The 12,280-nt window shown below is 47.0% G+C and overlaps 1 protein-coding gene across 4 annotated transcripts in view; it reads left to right on the top strand.

The window, feature by feature from the left end:
* The window catches only part of NFIC (nuclear factor I C), a 163,383-nt gene that overhangs the window by 104,900 nt on the left and 46,203 nt on the right, over positions 1 to 12,280 (top strand). The window lies entirely within an intron of this gene.

The following is a 12,280-nucleotide window of genomic DNA, read 5'->3' as shown; positions in this document are numbered from 1 at the left end:
TCTAAGGAAGATAATAACAACAAAATTCAAAACGGTAACAATTAATTGAATATTTATTCAAAATCCAATTAGTTTATTCAATTAAACGTAATTGATGAACTTGATCCAGTGATATCATCTTTTCAAAGTCTGATAGTCATTTAGCAAGAATATTAAATATCCCATTTAGTAACTAGGGTAGAGTACTTCACTATTCTGTAAATTCTTAATGTGATGGATGGGCTTGATGAAGTGATACCAGTTTCCCAAGGCCTTCAAGAGGCAGCTGGACAACTGGACAACCATCTGTCAGGGATGCTTTAGGGTGGATTCCTGCATTGAGCAGGGGGTTGTCCTTAACAAAGGAACCAGAAAAAGCAATATGTAATTACCCTGTTTCCCCGAAAGTAAGACATCCCCCGAAAATAAGACCTACTTCCAGTTTTGCCCCTCGCTGTAATATAAGGCATCCCCCCGAAAATAAGGCCTACTTCCAGTTTTGCCCCTTGCTGTAATATAAGGTATTCTTCTTCATGGAAAAATAAGACATCCCCTGAAAATAAGACCTAGCACATCTTTGGGAGCAAAAATTAATATAAGTCCCTGTCTTATTTTCGGGGAAACAGGGTAGCCTGGGTTTGGTTTTGCATGTTTTTGTGGTTTTAAATTGTATGTGTTTGTGATTCTAAATTTTTGTATATTGTTTTTAAGTGGGTTTATCCTATGTAAACCGCTCAGAGAGCCTTGGCCATGGGGCTGTATACAAATGTAAATAACAACAACAACAATTAAAACTTGCAACAGATTAACTAAAACCTGACAACACAGAGAAATTTCAAAATTAAAGCTTTTTCCCAGCAAGGAAAATAGCGTGTGTGTGTGTGTGTGTGTGTGTGTGTGTGTGTGTGTGTGTGTTGCTGTTAAAGTGCATATAATGCTGCATAGAATATCAACAAGGAAACAGGTCCCTGCCCCAAGCAGCTTACAGACCTTCATTACTGTGTGTCAGGCTACTGTTTAAGGAGTGGCCAGAAAGGGAAGAGCTGGCAACTTGAACAAAACAAGACCAGACTTTTAAGGGGAAACTTCCTTCTGTCCCAGAAAGCTGCCTCAACCCTGCCTCTTCCAGCATGTTTCTGGCCTGGAGTCAAGATTAAAACGACTAACAAAAAATGGCTCAGATGTTGGGTCAGGGGGACACTGTGTGTTCATACATCACGATAAACTATTGTTTATTGTGATTTAAATAAGCCTCCCCTCCTACCCCCACCCCAATGCTCTGCAGTGGGTGTAAGATGTTTGGAATTATTTGCTTCCATTTTTGTCCTGTCGCCTGGAGGACGACAGGACAAAAACTGCAGCTAAGATTAACGATTGTTTGTTTCAAACCATGATTTAGGAAGCTGGTTTGTTTGAAGACACCACGGTTAAGATTAACCGTAGTTTAACGTGTGGGTGACAAAGAATCATAGAATAGTAGAGTTGGAAGGGGCCTATAAGGCCATCAAGTCCAACTCCCTGCTCAATGCAGGAATCCACCCTAAAGCATCCCTGACAGATGGTTGCCCAGCTGCCTCTAGTGTGGGAGAGCCCACCACCTCCCTAGGTCACAGGTTCCATTGTCGTACTGCTCTAACAGTCAGAAAAATTTTCCTGATGTCCAGCCGGCATCTGGCTTCCTGTAACTTAAGCCTATTATTCCGTGTCCTGCACTCTGGGAGGATCGAGAAGAGATCCTGGCCCTCCTCTGTGTGACAACCTTTTAAGTATTTGAAGAGTGCTATCACATCTCCCCTCAATCTTCTCTTCTCCAGACTAAATATGACTAGTTCTTTCAGTCTCTCTTCATAGGGCTTTGTTTCCAGACCCCTGATCATCCTTGCTGCCCTCCTCTGAACACGCTCCAGCTTTTCTGCATCCTTCTTGAAGTGTGGAGCCCAGAACTGGACACAGTACTCCAGATGAGGCCTAACCAGGGCCAAATAGAGAGGATTCAGTACTTCACGTGATTTGGAAGCTATACTTCTCTTAATGCAGCCCAAAATAGCATTTGCCTTTCTTGCAGCCACATCGCACTGTTGGCTCATCTGAACTGCATGCTACACTGCAGTTAATTTATAATGGAAGTTGACATTTCTGATCTCCACTTTGTGGCTATGTCAGAGGAGACGAGAGTTGGGATTGTGTAAAATGGGGAAGTGTAAGACCATGCTGGTTTCCATCATGATATAAACCAGGAAAAGACTGGAGGGGAGGGGTGGAAAGAGGGGAGGGCATGGGTAAATAGCAATCGTGATAGGAAGAAACTACAAAAGTATTAATGAATAAACAATACTATGGATTCCAAAATGATTTGCGCCTTCAGTGTGTGCTGGGCACCTTAATATGGACTGCTCCAGGCTTGCTTCCCCAAGCTAAGAATTCTACAAAAGATACCTCGCAGTAAGGCAGAGAGAACAAGTGCGATAATCTCCGTTATGCTGCAGACAGAAGATTAAAGTGACCTTAATGAATAAATGGAACATCTGTCATGTCCAACGCATCTTCCTGTGTTGTTCTGACAAAAACAGGGCAATTATTTCAAACAGCAGAGACATGACAGCAAGGATTTGGATGGTGGACTGGATGGATTTTCTCTGTAAAAAGTGCAGCACTCTGCACTGGAATATTTATATATAGTGCTTGGGACACAATATGTGGCTAACTTTGTGTGTATGTGTGTATATGGAATTGTTCAGAGTACTTCCACACCAGGCAGAAAGCTGGAATTTGGTGCACGTATGTGTCCTCCTCTTGCCGAACAAACCATTTTGATTTTTACAGATATCAGAAAATGGTCTTCTGCATAAACCTGACCCAAGTTAAGATTAATTTTCACATATATCCACTAGAAGGGTTACTAAATTTACATGCAAAATTGGAGTAGTAGATTTCCTGCAGTGGTGGGGTAGGGTTGGACTACATGACCTTGGAAGCCCCTTACAGCTCTGGTTATTCTTTCATAATTCAATTATTATTCTCCCATAAAAAGCTGCTTTATAGTACCTGATTGTCTTTTGTTTGGTGAACCTGGGGCCTTCTATACATAAAGCAGGTGTTCTACCACAGTGATCATCGCAGTGCTGTTACACGATCCACAGTTGTTCCTCCTCAGGATCTTTTTAATACTTGAAAGGTTGTCACACAGAGGAGGGCCAGGATCTCTTCTTGATCATCCCAGAGTGCAGGACGCAGAATAATGGGCTGAAGTTACAGGAAGTCAGATTCCGGCTGGACATCAGGAAAAACTTCCTGAGTGTTAGAGCAGTATGACAATAATGGGTTCAAGTTACAGGAAGCTGGATTCTGGCTGGACATCAGGAAAAACGTCCTGAGTGTTAGAGCAGTATGACAATAATGGGCTCAATTTACAGGAAGCCGGATTCCGGCTGGACATCAGGAAAAACTTCCTGAGTGTTAGAGCAGTATGACAATAATGGGCTCAAGTTACAGGAAGCCGGATTCCGGCTGGACATCAGGAAAAACTTCCTGAGTGTTAGAGCAGTATGACAATAATGGGCTCAAGTTACAGGAAGCCGGATTCCGGCTGGACATCAGGAAAAACTTCCTGAGTGTTAGAGCAGTATGACAATAATGGGCTCAAGTTACAGGAAGCCGGATTCCGGCTGGACATCAGGAAAAACGTCCTGAGTGTTAGAGCAGTATGACAATAATGGGCTCAAGTTACAGGAAGCCAGGTTCCGGCTGGATATCAGGAAAAACTTCCTGCCTGTTAGAGCAGTACGACAATGGAAACAGTGACCTAGGGAGGTGGTGGGCTCTCCCACACTAGAGGCATTCAAGAGGCAGCCGGACAACCATCTGTCTGGTGTGCTTTAAGGTGGATTCCTGCATTGAGCAGGGGGTTGGACTGGATGGCCTTATAGGCCCCTTCTAACTCTACTATTCCATGATTCTACTGCCTCGAATACTGCACACAACCATCAGGGCTAGTAGCCATGGATAGCCTTCACATCCAGGAATTTAACCAGAAGCATTCTTTGGTAACGTCATTAAAAACACACACACAACCACTAACAGAGTGGTTTTCAAACATTTTACCGCCAGGGGTCTGCAAATAAAACCCTATGAAGAGAGACTGAAAGAACTGGGCATGTTTAGGGTTAAGGGAGGGTGATATCCAGGGGCATGGGAGGGATCAATCCCTCCCTGATCCCAGGATCCCCTCTGTCATGTGGATGCACAGGGACAATCCCGGGGTTTGCCCCAGGATAATGCCGTGTCTAGCTATGGCCATAGTGTCTGCCACACATAGAATCATAGAATCATAGAATAGCAGAGTTGGAAGGGGCCTACAAGGCCATCGAGTCCAACCCCCTGCTCAATGCAGGAATCCACCCTAAAGCATCCCTGACAGATGGTTGTCCAGCTGCCTCTTGAAGGCCTCTAGTGTGGGAGAGCCCACAACCCCCCTAGGTAACTGATTCCATTGTCGTACTGCTCTAACAGTCAGGAAGTTTTTCCTGATGTCCAGCTGGAATCTGGCTTCCTTTAACTTGAGCCCGTTATTCCATGTCCTGCACTCTGGGAGGATTGAGAAGAGATCCTGGCCCTCCTCTGTGGGACAACCTTTCAAGTATTTGAAGAGTGCTCTCATGTCTCCCCTCCATCTTCCCTTCTCCAGGCTAAACATACCCAGTTCTTTCAGTCTCTCTTCATAGGGCTTTGTTTCCAGACCCCTGATCATCCTGGTTGCCCTCCTCTGAACACGCTCCAGCCTGTCTGCGTCCTTCTTGAACTGTGGAGCCCAGAACTGGACACAATACATAATTGTGTCGGCCACACAATTCTCACACTCGCCAATGGCTGCATGTTTTGCAGCTGGGTGAAGTGGTCCTATGCTCCTACAGATCTGCCTGTTCCTCGGTGTCAGATAATCCTGATTTATTTGTACATTCATGCATACATCCCCTTCCAAACTGGCACTGAGCACGTGGCCAGCAGAAGTGTCTCGTTGGCTAGGATGGGGCCAAGAGGTATAACCTTTCCGCCCCTCAGGCATTGGGTGGGGGAGAGCATGTGGTCTAACCACTCTAAGCCACTGCCTTTTCCCCTGCTTCTTAGGTCAAGGATAATGGATTTGCAGCTGATTCTCTTGTATTAGCTACGAAACACCGCCCAATCCCTGGACTGCAAGCTTTGGCAGACCTCCATTGCTAACAACTTCCAGAAAAGCTGGGGGTGTTAAAAAAACCAAACCAAACCTAAAACTTTTGCAAACAGCACCAGGAAGAGAGTGGAAGTGGCTTTGCGTCGTTTTGCTATGTCTTTCCATCGATTCCCCCCCCCCCCCCCGTCTTTTCAGTTTCTCCCTTGGGCTCTCGCTCCCGTTTCTGATACACTTCTGGGAGGATCCTTCTCTTTGCTAGGGATAGTGGCTCTTTGCAAAGTTTAAAAATAAAAAGGATTTGGGTGGGGGGGAGAAACGCCACCACTTCGCTCTCGTGGCCTTGGCAGCTTTTCCTCTCCTTGGCCGCGATGCCTCTTTTTTCCCCGGGACAGCTGGAGGAATTCGCTTTTTAAAAAATGGCTGCCAAAAGAGGAAAGCGGGAGGGGGGGGAGAATAAACTTTTGGGAGCGAGACAGTGCAGTTCACGGTGCTTTTCTGCCTTCAAAATGGCTGCTGAGGGGGGGGGCGGAGTGTGTGTGTGGGAGGGCTGAAGAGGAAAATTGGGGGCATGGAGAGAATTAAAAAAAAAAATACACCAAGAGCCAAAATTCCACTTCCAAAGTAAACAGCCTATGAACTGTGTGTTCTTTTCTTTCACATTCCTCTGCAACCCGTGCATTTTTCTTTCTTCCCTTTCCACTTTTTCCCCCTGCTTCTAATTAAAAAATAAATAATCCTTTTTTGCCAAAATAAAAACGGATAGAAGAAGAGGACTGGATTTGCCGGGTGGGGCGGTTTGGATGCATTCCCTTGGTGCGCGTGGTTTTTTGGTTTTTTTAAAACATTTTGAGTTATTTCAGATCGGATGCAGTTTATAATGTGGATTTCTTTGTTTGTTTGAGCTGGGGGGGGGAATGGGAGGGGACGGGATGGAGTTGACGGGGAAAGGGCTTGTATTCCAGTGTTGGCATAACAAGGACACCATTATTTTAGAAGCACGTGAGAGAAGACCGAATTTCTTTCTTTCTTCTGCAAACCTCGGGGTTTGTCGCTTTGGTTAATTTCCGTCCCCGGGGTTCCAAACTCGGCACAAAATGGCCGCACGGGGGGAGTTATGTTGGCAGGCAGAGAAGGGGGGGGGAAACAAAATGGCTGATCTGGACGGGTGACGTCGATCCAGGCGGTGCTGCCTTGAAGCATTCCTCGTGGGCTCCTGGCCGTTTAATTCCCATCCTCCCTCAATGCGGTTAGGATGAATTGTCCATGCACACACTTGGACGGGGAGAAGACGCCGGCTCCCACGCTTCCTTGCAGTCGTGCAAAAGCGAAGCGGCCGCTTCCCAAACCAGCTTTGGGGACGGCATGCGAAAGGGAGGCTGCAGAAATGCCACTGGGTTGCTTGGCCGTCCCGGAGCGCTGTGTTGTGACGATGGGAACTCTGATCACCTTACATGTGCTTCCACCCCGCCCGCCAATCGCGCAAGGGAGCGCGACACCGGGCAGAGGCTGTGAAATGAAACGCCAAAGGCCGTGCGGGCAGGGGGGGGCGATGGTGGCGCGGGGGAGACGTGCAAGAGAGAGGAGGCGGCGTGTGCGCGCGCGGAGGGGGGCCGAGACACACGGAGTGAGATGGAAGGAGATAGGAGGGAAATATTTGGCAGGGGAAACTTTTGGCTTGGGCCCAGTTTCTGAGGCCGAGCGGAGGCTGGGACAGAGGGAAACACTGGGCCAGACTTTTAAGAGAAGAGTTGGAACAGCTGCCATCACGGGCAGGCCAATTTGGGGGTGTGTGTGTTCTTCTGCAGTTGCCATTTGCAGGTGAATTTGTTTTATTTTAATTGCCGCTGTCAGAAGCGTTCGGGTTGCTACATTTTTGCGGGAGGGCAGGGGGAAAGGTGTCCAAACCAGGCTTGGGGTAGGTATTCCCCCGACACAAGGTTGCTGATGCCAACGAACGGGAATTGCAGGGAGAGGGGGACGATACAGGGCAAGGGCTTGAGCTGTGGTACGTAGCAAGCTCTAGGTACAGAAAGGTGCAGGAAAGTGGAAATAAAATTATTCGAAGCAACAGAAACCACTTGCTCGTGGGGTACAAGTGGAGTGGAAAGGAGGCCCTCAACGTGGTCAGTTCTTGCACAAGCTGTATCCTGCAAACACTGGCCATGTCTTAGAATCATAGAACAGTAGAGTTGGAAGGGACCTATAAGGCCATCTAGTCCAACCCCCTGCTCAATGCAGGAATCCACCTTAAAGCATCCCTGACAGATGGTTGTCCAGCTGCCTCTTGAAAGCCTCTAGTGTGGGAGAGCCCACCACCTCCCTAGGTCATGGCTTCTATTCTCATACCGCTCTAACAGTCAGGAAGTTTTTCCTGCTGACGTCCAGCCAGAATCTGGCTTCTTTTAACTTGAGCCCGTTATTCCATGTCCTGCACTCTGGGATGATCGAGAAGAGATCCTGGTCTTTTCCTGCCCCAATTGGACACAAGCTTCAACTGCTTTCTATAGCATTTAAGAAAGCAATTAAGACTGATCTCTTCTGGCAGGCCTATTCAGTGGAATTTTAGGATGTTTTTAGGATGTTTTAACAATGTATATTACGTTTTAATTCAGTTTTATGTATTTTATATTTGCTGTTGTTCCCTGCCTCTATCAGAATGGAGAGGTGGGTAAGAAACAAAATTATTATTATAATTATAATTATAATTATAATTATTATTATTAATTTGCCTTCCTCTCCACCAATGGCTCTTTCTGCTGGGGCCTAATGGGGTTATGAAGTAGATGTCAAATTTACACTATGTCAAATTTCCTTACGCTATGGCCCCCGTTCAGAAGACACGTTAAACCATGGCTTTAACCTCGGTGGTTAAGCCAGAAAGCCGGGCTGTGTTCAGAAGACACATTGAACCATGGCTTTAACAACGGTGGTTATGCCAGAAAGCCAGGCTGTGTTCAGAAGACACCTTTAACCATGGCTTTAACAACGGTGGTTATGCCAGAAAGCCAGGCTGTGTTCAGAAGACACCTTAAACCATGGCTTTAACCACCGTGGTTAAGCCAGAAAGCCGGGCTGTGTTCAGAAGACACCTTAAACCATGGCTTTAACCACGGTGGTTAAGCCAGAAAGCCGGGCTGTGTTCAGAAGACACCTTAAACCATGGCTTTAACAATGGTGGTTAAGCCCGAAAGCCGGGCTGTGTTCAGAAGACACCTTAAACCATGGCTTTAACCACGGTGGTTAAGCCAGAAAGCCGGGCTGTGTTCAGAAGGCACCTTAAACCATGGCTTTAACCACGGTGGTTAAGCCCGAAAGCCGGGCTGTGTTCAGAAGACACTTTAAACCATGGCTTTAACCATGGTGACTAAGGCAAAAAGCTTTCTGCACCATGGTTAAAGCCAAGGTTTAAGATGTCTTCTGAATGGGGCCATTGACAAATTTCCTTGAGGAAAGGACCTAAAATCCCAAATGCTTTGGATTTGGTTTATCGTATTGAAAAATATCCGTTGTTCTACCTGTGCCATCCCAGTGGAGTTTCCTTTTTTGGCTTTTGTTTTCTGTGGTTATACCCATTGGGGTGGGCCTGGGTGCTTTCCCTTTACTATTTGTAATTCAAAAACTCCGAAATCTGGGGACCATTCCAGCTCCTGGAATCTGTGCAGTGCTGTCCCATGTGTGAAGGCAGTGAACTCAGTGAAGAACCTTTTGGCAATGCACTAGCTTTGCCCACCCAAGTTGGCTGTTGGGCCTTCTTCTTACTGCAGTTGGGTCTTGCTTGAGCAACGAAGTCCTCCTGGGTTTGGGCATGGTCCTCCATCGTTGCTTATTCTTTGGCCTTGTCTTGCTCCTTGATTGCCTTCTTGTTTGCCGTTTGGCCCTCATTACTGGCTTATCCCATGGATCCTGGTTCCCAGCCTGCCTTAGTCTGACAGGCCCACCAGCAAAGTAGGCCCTGGTTAGGCCTCGTCTTGAGTATTGCATCCAGTTCTGGGCACCACACTTCAAGAAGGATGCAGACAAGCTGGAGTGGGGTCAGAGGAGGGCAACCAGGATGATCAGGGGTCTGGAAACAAAGCCCTATGAAGAGAGACTGAAAGAACTGGGCATGTTCTTGAGAAGAGAAGGCTGTGGGGAGACATGATAGCACTCTTCAAGAACTTGAAAGGTTGTCCCACAGAGGAGGGCCAGGATCTCGTCTCAATCCTCCCAGAATGCAGGACACGGAATAATGGGCTCAAGTTACAGGAAGCTGGATTCAGCTGGACATCAGGAAAAACCTCCTGACTGTTAGAACAGTACGACAATGGAACCAGTTACCCAAGGAGGTTGTGGGCTCTCCCACACTAGAGGCCTTCAAGAGGCAGCTGGACAACCATCTGTCCGGTATGCTTTAAGGTGGATTCCTGCAATGAGCGGGGGGTTGGACTCGATGGCCTTATAGGCCCCTTCCAACTCTGCTATTCTATGATTCTATGAAATACTTGAAAAGTTGTCACATAGAGGAGGGCCAGGATCTCTTCTCGATCCTCCCAGAGTGCAGGACACGGAATAACGGGCTCAAGTGACAGGAAGCCAGATTCCAGCTGGACATCAGGAAAAATTTCCTGACTGTTAGAGCAGTACGGCAATGGAACCGGTTACCTAGGGAGGTGGTGGGCTCTCCCACACTAGAGGCCTTCAAGAGGCAGCTGGACAACCATCTGTCCGGTATGCTTTAAGGCGGATTCCTGCAATGAGCAGGGGGTTGGACTCGATGGCCTTATAGGCCCCTTCCAACTCTACTATTCTATGATTTTACTCTATGAAATGAGTTTGCGTTTTGATGATGATGATGATAGGGGCAGGAACGAGAATACTGGGATTATTTTAGGTAAATCCAGACTGTTCTAGTTATGTTGGAACATTCTATGACTCTGTGTGTAGTGATTTAAATCAAATTGATTTAAATCAAATCCACCCTGATAGAAAGACAGCATCAAGCGATGTGTGGGTTCCAGCCAAGGGGTGCTGCATAAGAAAGTGAAGATGTGTGTGATGAATAGTAGAGACAAGGCTTGAAGAATGTGTGTGTGTGTGTGTGTGTGGAAGTTGGCTAATCCAGGATGCTAGTAGAAACCTATAATGCTGAGCTCAGCGTCTGCGCCGACTGCCCAAAGAGCCTGATTATTTTTAGATAAGATGGAAAGCAGAGAATGAGGAGTTCTGGGCTGCGGCCCGCGTGAAGCGTGAGTTGTGTTGCTGATGAGGAAGAGAAAGCCGGAGCAGGGAGGGCCCCCCGAGGTGGGTTGCTGCAGTGGCTTTGCCTACCTTGCAGTTTTTTTTCTCTTCTCAAGGAACAGAACCCTCATGTACTGCAGGATAGGATCGTCGAGTTAGAAAGGACTCGCACCGTTTCTAGCCAACCACCCGTCATCTAAGGCTCTAACTTATTCTTTAATAATAATAATTGCAACATGTTGAGTTGGATGCATCTGAGCAACTGCAGAGTTCCTAAAAAGCATTAAAAAAAAGGGCCAAAGGACTCCTGATTATAGGCAAATGTTTTTTCCTTTGGAGAAGGGGACGCATGGAACCTGCAACGAAACGTTGCAGCGTGGAATGGTCCTTGTTCAGGGATAGAAGGCACGCTTTGTGCACGAAAGGTCTCAGGTTCAATCCTCAACATGTCCAGGTTTTGGGGGGTTTTTTGGTGGGGGGTTTGATCAGGTAACGGGTGAAAGAAAAGATCTGTTTCTTCCTGAGACCCTTGAGGGCTGCAGCCAGAGAGACTAAATTATAGCCTGACCTGGTACAATGCAGCTCCCTGTATACAAAAAAAAATGCCACCCTTCTTTTAGCTCAAAGCTCTTTCCTCTGGTAACTAAGACGAGAGCCACACTCCTGCTTTATAGCGGTATTGAAGTCCACTGACAACTGTTGGGGCCCATTGACGCACACCATATTTCACTTTCAAACCGTTTTCATAGTGTTATATCCTGCGTGGTGTAGATTTTGCCTGAGCTTTAGGAGAGATATTTCAACCTTTTAGAATGAAGCGTGTCATGTCTAACCCTATTGGCCCTGTTTTGGGAGAAGGTGTTTCAGGTAATCAATCAGACTCAGATTTGGAACTAAAGGAGGCAGCTCCAGACACCAGCCAGGCTGTACCAATGGGGGAGAAAGCTCTCACGGGCGATTCCCCAGCTGGGAGTCAGCCTTCTCCAGAGCTTATCTCCTCAAGGCCAAACCCTACGCACTCAGTGGGAAGTGAGTCTTCTTCCGGAGGAGAGTGCCCCGACAAGCTAGCTGATGCTAGGGTCCGCCGGAAGCTCAAACTCACGGAGCGGAAGGAAGGTGTGAGAAAGTCAGTCCGGCTAACATTGCGCCAGAACCTGCCTCCGCACCAGGCTCTTTGAAATTACGGGCATTTGGGGAACGGCTTCTTGTTCTCCTTGGTCAGACAAATGTCTCGCTTAGTTTGCATAGTTTTGCCTAGGGGGAAGTTTCCAAGGGATTAGACTCCCTTCAGGTGGAAGAGATGTTTGTTGCTTAATAAAAGCTTTGTAGATTTTGTAGGCCTTGTCATTTGCCTCCCATCAAAAGCAGGGGTGTCCTGAGAAACACAACAAAGGGGGAGGGAGAACTGGACAAAAGCTATGCAGAAGGAGAAGGAGCCGTGGCCTTCGGTGGACTCCTGGTGATCCAGATGTGGCCCTTGGGCCTGAGGTTGTGCACGCCTGCCACAAATGCTAACTATCTCTCTGTTCCACTCATTTTATGGAGCAGGGACCGTAGGCTGAAATCAGGAGAACTAGAGGAGGTGGTAAGGGGGTCTCATCTACCCCCATTAAAATGCCCAAATGTCTGAAGCAATGTTAAGTGGGGACTGTTGTGCATCTATTTGCACAACTGGAATAATGTCACTTCTTGTGGGTTGGGCCGGGCCTAGGCTCCTCTGTTTGGATTTTGGAAACGTCGTCCACAGATACCAACAAAAGGCGCAATTTTTACTGTTCTTGTATTATTTTGTTTTTATAATTTCTGGGATTCCCTTTGGTGATGAAGGCACAGTACAGGTTTGGGGGTTTTTTAGGGAAAGAAAATGTGCTGGTGCATTTCCAACTTCTGCAATGGTAAAACTCCTCCATTCTT

The sequence above is a fragment of the Elgaria multicarinata genome, chromosome 23 (assembly GCF_023053635.1).
Source record: "Elgaria multicarinata webbii isolate HBS135686 ecotype San Diego chromosome 23, rElgMul1.1.pri, whole genome shotgun sequence".
In the NCBI taxonomy this organism is placed as follows: domain Eukaryota; kingdom Metazoa; phylum Chordata; class Lepidosauria; order Squamata; family Anguidae; genus Elgaria; species Elgaria multicarinata.
This window is presented reverse-complemented; position numbering and strand designations above follow the sequence as displayed.